The 9,481-nt window shown below is 40.2% G+C and overlaps 2 non-coding genes across 2 annotated transcripts; one reads left to right on the top strand and one right to left on the bottom strand.

Moving 5' to 3' along the window:
- Window positions 1-2,807: 2,807 nt before the first annotated feature.
- LOC143371849 (small nucleolar RNA U3) lies at window positions 2,808-3,022 on the top strand. The gene has a single exon (XR_013086133.1). It is a non-coding gene; the product is annotated as a small nucleolar RNA U3 (small nucleolar RNA).
- Window positions 3,023-3,796: 774 nt separating this feature from the next.
- Window positions 3,797-3,878, bottom strand: Trnas-aga (transfer RNA serine (anticodon AGA)). Its single transcript has one exon. It is a non-coding gene; the product is annotated as a tRNA-Ser (tRNA).
- Between the last annotated feature and the right edge of the window lie 5,603 nt (window positions 3,879-9,481).

Consider the following 9,481-nt stretch of genomic DNA (forward strand, 5'->3'; position numbering starts at 1 on the left):
ATCAATAGTATTATCCGCTGCTATATAGTCCATTCTATATAATAAAACTAATGAAGAAATAACCAAAACCACCCTTAAAAAAACTAATCTAATATAGTCAATATAAATTATCATTCTAAAATTTATAAAACCAAATACGTAAATAGTTCACTCTAGAACTCACAAAAATACATGCATATACATAAATACACCTAGAATTATAAATACTACTCCTAGAGGAAACATAAAACAACACAAAAATTATTATTCTAAAAACTTCGAATAAATACACTATTTTGTGTATTACAAACATTTGTAGATATACAATATTCTGAGAGATGTATTGATAATTTTGAGATAAAAATTCCGAGAATACGAACACAATTCGTTTCCCAAATGATCGTTGAACGTTCGGAAGTTCAAGGTATCTCATAAACAAATAACGGGACATTCCGTTTTTCTCCCTTCTCCCTGATTGAGCAAACTTCGTCCCGACAACTGGCTGGAAACTCCTTGTTTTCACGATCACCGTTCCGCTCTTTTCCCCCCAGTGTTGGGTTCAAAAGTCGTAAACGAAAGTAACGAAAGTGACTTCGGGGGTTCGCGAACGGAAAAAGAGAATGGGACAGTAAGAGCAAAGACCAGAAAAAGGAGAAAGGGGAAGGGAGACTGGATTGCGTGGAAACAGTAACATTGAAGTAGCGGGAAGTATAGAAATCAGGGATTCAGGAAACAGTGAAAAAGCAAACGCGAGGAAGGATACGATAAATATTGTTGTTAACATTGGTCGTTGAAGTAGCACCAAAGAACAAGCAAGCGAGATAGATGTAAAGTAAATAAACGAGGAAACTGGTGGAGCCACCCAGTGCTGATTTCGAACAACTTTAAAAAATAAAAATGTTGAACAGAGAAAAGAATGCGGGTGGAGCAAAGGGAATAAAAATGATAATAAAAAGGTAAATGACACAATGTAAATAAGAACTCGTAAGAACTGACTTTCACGAACAAGCCAAGAATCATTAACTTAAAGCAGCGTACAATCAAGTTCAATGAAACACACACGTGTATTACCTATATAATTTCAAAATCAATCTACTCAGAAACGAAGCCTAACGCGATACCATGTTGTCCGACGTCGATTTATTTTTTCGAGAAGTAGTACCTACCTTCTCTCCGCTCGCACCTCGTATTTTGGGAAGTCCTTGGTATCTAAATTTAGGACGATGCAATCAGAATCGTGGAATCCCGAAGCGACGGTCGAAGGAACGAAGAAGAAAAAAGACAGGAAACGAGGTGAAAGAAGAGACACCGCTTCAAAAGGAAGAAAAGGCGAACGGGTCCAGGAACAAGGGACAAAAAGGGGACGGTCAAAAGCGAGGAAGACAAGGATGCGTACGGCTATCTGACACAATGGCGAATGTGGGTGCGCGTAAGTAATGCATGCTCACATTGTTTATCGCCCCGTTGGCTTGTTGCTGTGGGCCATTGCACACGCGAAACAACTGGCACACGTGTCCACCCACCTGTGTATGACGGTGGGTGTGGGTTACTCAACGACTCCCACGCGTCCGCTGGCGTTTCGATGGCGAAACGTGAAAACGCAGCGACGAAACGCGCCGCTGTAGCTTGGCTAATTCGCTGTTGTGCCATGAAAATCGTGGCGAAGAAAAAGGGCTGACTGTGACGATACACTCGAGTGTGATATGCATCGCATGGTCGAGGTTACGTTCCAGTCACCTGAATTATGTTATTTTTCTAGATTATTTGAACAAATTTGGAAAACAAATTTGGAATCAAAGGGCTAGGAAAATCTGGAAATAAATACTTAATCATCGACGATGTCATAGCACAGTGGGCCTTGGAAGGGGTAATTAGATTCAACCCTTTACGGTCTGTAATTATTATACGCTAAAATATGGTGTTCTTTTATTAAAATCTTGAGGACTATAAAAATATTATTGTACGACATTGAAGGTGATATATACATAGATAGGTACTTCGGATATAGGGCTCACGGGAGTAAACTCGATGGCGTGATACTCTGGGCATAGAATCGCAAAGGGTTAACACGTTCAAGTGAATTACGATTATAGTCACCAAATTTTTAGTGAGTTTTAGGTGAAAGCTGATTATGCATGCGTGAACATGTCGAAATATCTACGTTAGGTATCATATTCTGCGCAAAAATATTTCATGGAATGAATGATTAAACTCATTAAACTGTTTAAATTAATTTATTCCATGCATATAGGTATACCAATGTAGCTGAAAGCGTATTAATTTAGAATTATTAATGCCGAATGGTGAAATATACGTATACTGTCTCTAAAGTTCATAATTCAAACAATTTTCGATATTGTTAAACATTGCGGGACAATGTATTCTAAAAGGGAATAAATTGAGGTTGTAGTCTACTGATGGGCTGAAATCTATAAATCAAAATTAAAGAACGTGCTCGGTAATTGACAGGTATTCGCTGTTTAGCTACATTAATTACACACAAATCAGCGAGTAAGAGGAGTATATCGTTTTTAGGAGAGTGGACAAATTTTTCATAATAAAGTTTTATGGAATTAAATATTAAAAACATACACATGGTATTTGCAGCTGGCCCTATTATCATTTCATCACCATTCAAAGCACGCTGGCACTTGCACAACTAGTTTTACTATCTTGAGCTTCTTTAAATAGACGACATGTTAGCACGGTGTGATCATTGGGTGCTACTTTAGGTTTCTGCTCACAGATGGCCAAGCTGTTAACCGTATTCTCGCAGGAGAAATACCTCGGTGCTTGCTTGATATTGGATCGTCGTGGCTGGAGAAACTAAGATCATACTTCACAGGATCATTTCTGTAGTATATCTTACTTTCTCTCTGCCCTAAAGCAGAGTTGATGCAGCCACGATGAGGAGACGTAGCTCCTTTCCTTGAGCGTGAGGAAGACTCGAGAAGTCGACTTTGTTCGACTTTTCAGTCATCGATGATCGTTCACCTCTTGTACTCAGTACGAGAGGCATGGGAAGTGGGGCTTTCTGAGTGGTCCTTTTTATTTAAACATCAAACATAATTAATTAGCTATTTTAGGTTAAAAATTGTTATTTTTGTTGTAACTTGTTGTGTTTGTTTTTTTAACTTTCAACATAAGAAAGAAGATTGAAAAATTGACATTGAATTAGAATTTTTTATTTATACTTTAAATACGTTATAAAAGTATATTATTTACGGTATTGTTATAAAATTGTTGACTCGTGTTATACATGTTGCTTTCGTTTATTTATTTATTTCACATTAACGGTGGTTGAAACCATTTCGTTTTAGTTTCGCAATGGTTTTATTTAATATTTTAAATACGTTGCATGAAACGTCGAAAATTTCAGTGAATTAATTATTTTTCTACGACGTCGTGATACATGGTAGTAGAGAAGGTATTTGTTAATTAGAATTGTTGAAAGGAAACATTGTTCTCGCGTTATTTCGTGGAGGACCAATTCCTGTTTTGCTTTTTTATTAACCAACCTTTCATGCGCTGTATTCTTTTTTTTCACATCCACATAATAATGCCGTCGCGTCGGAAATGCGAATAAATAAAAGCAGGTCGTTATAATGGTTACTTTTAATCATGGTCTGCCGAACCCGATAATTGTTACATTTACGTACGTTGCTCACTTGAGAAACGAGCTTCATTTTTTGGTTTGCTTAAATACGAGAGGCAACTGCAAAGTGTTAATTAAAAACATAATAAAAAGAAATGGTATGATAAATTTGGTATACAAGAGAAAAATAAATTTAAAAAAAAAACAACCCTTTATGTTTTTCGCAGTCGGTAGGACTCGAACCTACGCTCCCACAGGGAATCTGATTTCTAGTCAGACGCCTTAACCACTCGGCCACGACTGCTTGTTGGAAACTTTTCCTATGTACATGAGCGCAGTGCACAATCGGAATGCAGTATATTCATTATACATTAATAATTAATACAGTTTCTCCGTCGTATCATTTTTTGTATAATCTATAAGTTGAATCCGAAAAGCATGAAAACTATATTATTGAATAAACGGTAAATGATGAAATAAGTGCTTGAATTTGTAAGCATTATTTGAGAAGTGCAGTGGACAAGAAAAATTCTATTAAAACGCAAATCATATAAAAGATTATTAATACAGAAATAACTGGCTGATATCACTCTGTATAATCTGAAGCAAGTAATAATTGAACCTATAGCCATACTTAAAATACGATACATATTCCAACATCTAATTATAGCACACTTCTTTCATATTTTGCAAATGGCAATCACTTAGGAATATCTTATCGGTGCATCATATTCTACAAGTGTCACATCTACTTAGTTCTAAAATATATTTCCATTTCATTATCACATATACCCCAGAAAATATTCTCGACCATCTTTCTGCCTCTGAATCAAAATTAATTCCAATCAATTTCCACATCTACGAGAATTAATTTCCACCGAATCCAGCAAGCGAACGGGTCGAGATACCTAATTAAATAACTGTTCCGAATTCTAAAACGAGGGGAAAGAATTCTATTAACGAAGTAACAACGATATTATGCAAACAATCGGTGGAAACTAAACGGCGCGAGCGAAACAATGCGGGCAATTCGACAAACCAGCGCGGACAGGGTGGGAATGAGCACCCTCAAATCACCACGTAATTACGAGGGTGTGGAGGGGTGGAGGGGTGCCAATTACTGAAAGTAGTTAACAGCACGAGCGATCATCGACATATAAATTTACCCCTTAACTTCGTAATATCCCTTCTGCTCGCGCAACTAATGGCGGCGATATTTGCACGGCAAACGCGCGTCGTGAGTTTCGTCCGGTGGCGGATAAAGGCTTTATTTAACAGCAAACAGGAAGCATGTGCTATGCACAGTACGTGGTGTCACACAGTATTATAATTCCCTATGGTGTCTCTGGCCATGTGACGTAGAAAATCTATACTTAATATATAATCGTTGTGTCACTGATGCATCACCGTCCATCCAAGTTGATTTCACAATCTTTGCATCTGAACATTTCAATTTTTTTTCGAGAATTCAAGGGAACTAGCTTCTTTCATACATGAGCCATGTTTATGGGGGGAGGGTATAATAAACTTAAAAGCAATTGGTTAAAGCCAGTAATAGAACAAACAAACAAAATTCGACAAAAGTTACATACGAGGGAATGTTAATCGAGGAAGTTCAGGGATAAATGTATACTAGACAAAGGAAAGTTAATCTACTAAACCCTCGACTACCCCATACACTGATTTCAACTGCTCACCCTCTCCCCGAAGTAACATTCAATCGCGACAGAAATATAATCCAGTTCCTCATCGTTTCCAAAGAAATTCACAAACACGTTACAATTAGGTACACCCGCTTGCCTAACGATTCACCCTCCGCGGAAGATGGCGAGGGGCAGGTGAATTCTCGCTAGAAATCAGCTTATCCTCCTTCATAGCCGGTTACATTCACCCTTATCAGTTTCCTGCTTTCCCCGGGGGCGTATTCTACAAGTGGGGTGTATCTCGCATAAAATATTCACACCTCTGGCTCGCGCTTCCCCTGGCCACCTTCCCCGACGTTTAACGAGCCGCGCTTTCAATTTGCATTTTCGACTGCCTCCGGAGGAGGCACGCGGGCCGCCCTTTTAAAACACAACTGGGACTGGATTATCGTCTCGAAGACGAGGACCGCCGCGTGTATACACGAACTGACGACATTCTCGTATCGCGGCTGATTCAGGCGCATTGAGGCGTTAACCCGATAGCCGCGTCGCGGCAACGCAAATGAGAGGCGCTGCAAAAGACGTTCGCCAAGCAGAATGGGAGATTCGCACGATCGTATGGATAATACAAGCGGGGTACAATGCCGGTGTCATCCACATTCCTCGTTTGTCAAGCGCACGTAGAGATTAAGCAATCCGCCTCTCTCTCTCTCTTTCTCACTCTCCCTCTGTCTCTCGGTTTCCCTTGCCCGTTTCCTTTCACGAACCTATCTTCTTATATCTCTCACTCGCACCCCTTTTTGCTCGCCCCCTTTCTTTCAACTACAGTCTCTCACTCCCTTATGGTGTTGGTCTCTTTTTCATTCTTTCTCTTTTTCTCTATTTTGCTATCTTTTTATGTTCTTCGCCACTTCCCATGGTTTTGGTCGCACCTACTTGATTATTTCTGTACGTCTGTATTCCTCGTACAATTTCTTTCGGCTTTTCTGTCTCCTCATGTTCCCTTCTTGAGATTTCTGTGTATCCTTTTCTTCTGGATTTCTTCTGTATTACTTCTCCTGGCTCCGAGTCCTTTGCTTCCGTCTTTCTCCATTTTTTGAAACTCAGTTTTGCTTAATATTTGATTCCCTTCGATCGTCCTCTCTTTTCGTCGTTACTTATTCATTCCCCCTTTCCGTCTGGTACGTTTCAGTTTTTTCTCGTTTCTAATTCTTTCAGTCGCCCTTTACATTATGCCCACCCCTCTCCGTTACCTATTCACCGTTCTAATCCTCTCCATTTTTGTTCTACTTTGCCCTTTGCACTCTTATCGCGACCGACCGTGTCCCCACATTTTTATTTCCTTTGGAAATTCGTTTCGCCCGGTCCCATCCCCCTTTGTCGCTGCTCACTCTGCTCCATCGCTCTCACCTATGCCCCCGCTGTAACTACTGCGACCCGTTCTCCGAGTAACTACAGGCGCGACGGCTACAATCGATACCGGCGTTCCGAGGGGTTGCAATGGATTTAAGTCACGTTCGCTCCACTTAATCCGCGTACATTCTTTCCGCCGGTTCCTCGAGCTGCCCGCCTGGAATTCCAGGATTCGCAGCCGACGACACGGGCGTGATTAAGACGTAACACGTAGCTTTAGAGGCGGCTGCGAACCTTGAAATAATTGCCAGAATTAAAGGGAGTGGGAGTTACTTCCCCTCGGCTGTCCCTTGGCCATACGATCTCGCTGACAGGATGAAAGAGGGAGGCTGCCAAACCCTTATTTCTCAGTTTCTCTGTGATTGATGAAAATGATCTTGAAAATCACTTGCAAAAAATACAGAAAAATTATATTAAAGGACATAGGGGAAGGTATAATAGTTTTTTTTTAATTTTTAACCCCTGCGCAGATATTCTTCAAGAAACCTGTTGTCTAAACGTCTGAAGAACATTGTGTTGTACATTTTAGGATTGGTTGAACGTAAAAGAACGTTGAGATATTAAAGGACTTCGTGTATACGAATAACACAGCAATTCAAAAATGCAAAAAAGCAGATTAACTGTATAACTAAAGCTCGCCCATGAATCACGACGAGCACAGTGACTTTAGTTATTCGGAGGCGGCCAGTGCCCGCGACAGGACAGAACGGAAACTCGTTTTGCCCATAACAGTTTCGGGTGCGGATAAGGCTCGCCCTTGCTGGAATTACGTACAAATGGATAGCGTTATCCACTCGCGGGGCGCCAGTAAATCGTTTTATCCATGCTGCAGTATGTGTGTGTGTGCGCCGGCGTTTATTTAAGTTCAGCCGGCAGGGCCATTTTTCTGAAACTATTCCGACTGGAGCCATTACCAGCTCGAGACGAGGAGGAGAACGTTAAACCGTTTCGGCTATCGTCATTGCGATACGATGCAACTTCTGTCCCTCGGGAAGCCTCTCTGCTCTTAAATACGTGGTAGTTACCCCCTCCCCCTCACCCCCCCCCCCGGATCCGTGACTCGTTCGTTTTTCTTCCGTGAAATTTGTTGGGAGGCCGAAACTCGAGTTTTGAGCAGATTGGTGTTTATGGAGGCCGATTTCGCTGCGTTTCCGCTGGATGCAAAGCTACTTCCACTTGACTGTCGCCGCGTGTGAGTTCTAATCGTATAATGTCCTTCACGAGTACTTTGGCTCCTCTTTTAATTTTCTTTTTAGCTGATGTCAACGGGTGAAATATGTTTTCTCGGACGCCTTATTATTTCTTACGCCCGATTAGATACAGTCGAACTCGAAAACCTCTATGAGATACAATTTTTCTTCGTTCCCTTCCGCTCCGCTGTAAGCAGCACTACAACTTGAAATTAAATTTTCTTAACTCGAACTATATACTGCACGTTAAATTATGCATTTCACCTCTACAATTCGAATTCAGAATACTCTGACCTCTACAAGCCGAAGTTTACTTCTGCATAAGTAATACGAAATTTCGTAGAAAGATCTCAGAATATTGAGGAATATGTTTTCTCTGCATTACTCGCGATTAAAAATGCTATTAATTTACGTAACACTAAAAGACTAGCACAAAGCAAAATCACCAATTTTTTTAATATCTAATAAAGAGTAATATTTCGAACATGAAATGTGTCTTATAATTATTTTTATACATGTGTAGGTCAGTATATATGTAGTGCATAAGTCGTGGGTATATTTCATTATAGATATATAATTATCAATTGACCTTTAGAACTTGAATTTGTCTTGCTTTACAGCTTCACAAGTCGAACAATAATTAACAGTCGCACACTTACTCGATTAGTCGAAACCCCTATAATTCGAAGATTTTTTCCCTCCCCTTGAGGTTTATTAACTTGCTTTTTACTTACAAAGGTTACCCACACAAATGCCTGAAAACCAGACTCAGCATTTCGCCCCAAATCAACCCCTAAGGGGATGAAACGGGGTAGAATGTGTCTTCATGGAGTCCTTAATATCTCTTAGCCCCGAAGCGAAGCGCGGGGGTGTTTTGCTAGTAGGTAATAAAAATGGCACCCCGTGCCATTCGAGAGTTAATTTTTGCCATATAATTAACCTCGCTCTTAATCTGATCTCTAAACGCATCGCTTTAAAATACATTCCCAACTTAGTTAATCCTATCTGCATTCGAGAAAAGATTTATGTACTCGTTTTCGCAGAAGTGAATTTACGATATCATTTTAATGAAATTTATGGAAGTCGGTCTTCCCGCGTGCATTCTATAGAAGTTCTTTACGCATGTGGATTTAGTACCTACTTTGTTTCTCATTAAAACTCCTGCCTGTACGTACGCTCGCAGGTAATCGAATTCGAGTGAAAAAAGTCTGTACTATGAAATGGCCGTCGCATTACCCAATTACATTATTATTTAATCGCGTTAAGTTACAACGTGTGCCGTTATTCCGCTAAAATGTGATAGCGTAAATTTCAATTAAGTCGTGTAACGCGGTTGGTAAAAAGGGCCGATGTTAGGGGGAATTAATTTGGGAGACGCAAGAACGATATTCCTGAAGATAATCACAGCTTTTTACCGTGTTTAAACATTCCATTAAAGTAACAAGAATCGTTGCTCTTCAACGAAAGGCCGTGGCTTTTAAACGCGAAACGGATTAACCTGCGGTTTGCATAAAATCGTTCTCTTTCTCCTCTTTCCGGTTACCCAGTTATGCGTTCATATATGCCGGAAGAATTGTATCGTTGAATTATTTTTAACCGTGTAACGTAACCGCACCGTAGTCGCGCGAAATGAAAATAATTCTGTGCATAAAACGGCCGAC

Source organism: Andrena cerasifolii, chromosome 7, assembly GCF_050908995.1.
Source record: "Andrena cerasifolii isolate SP2316 chromosome 7, iyAndCera1_principal, whole genome shotgun sequence".
NCBI lineage: Eukaryota > Metazoa > Arthropoda > Insecta > Hymenoptera > Andrenidae > Andrena > Andrena cerasifolii.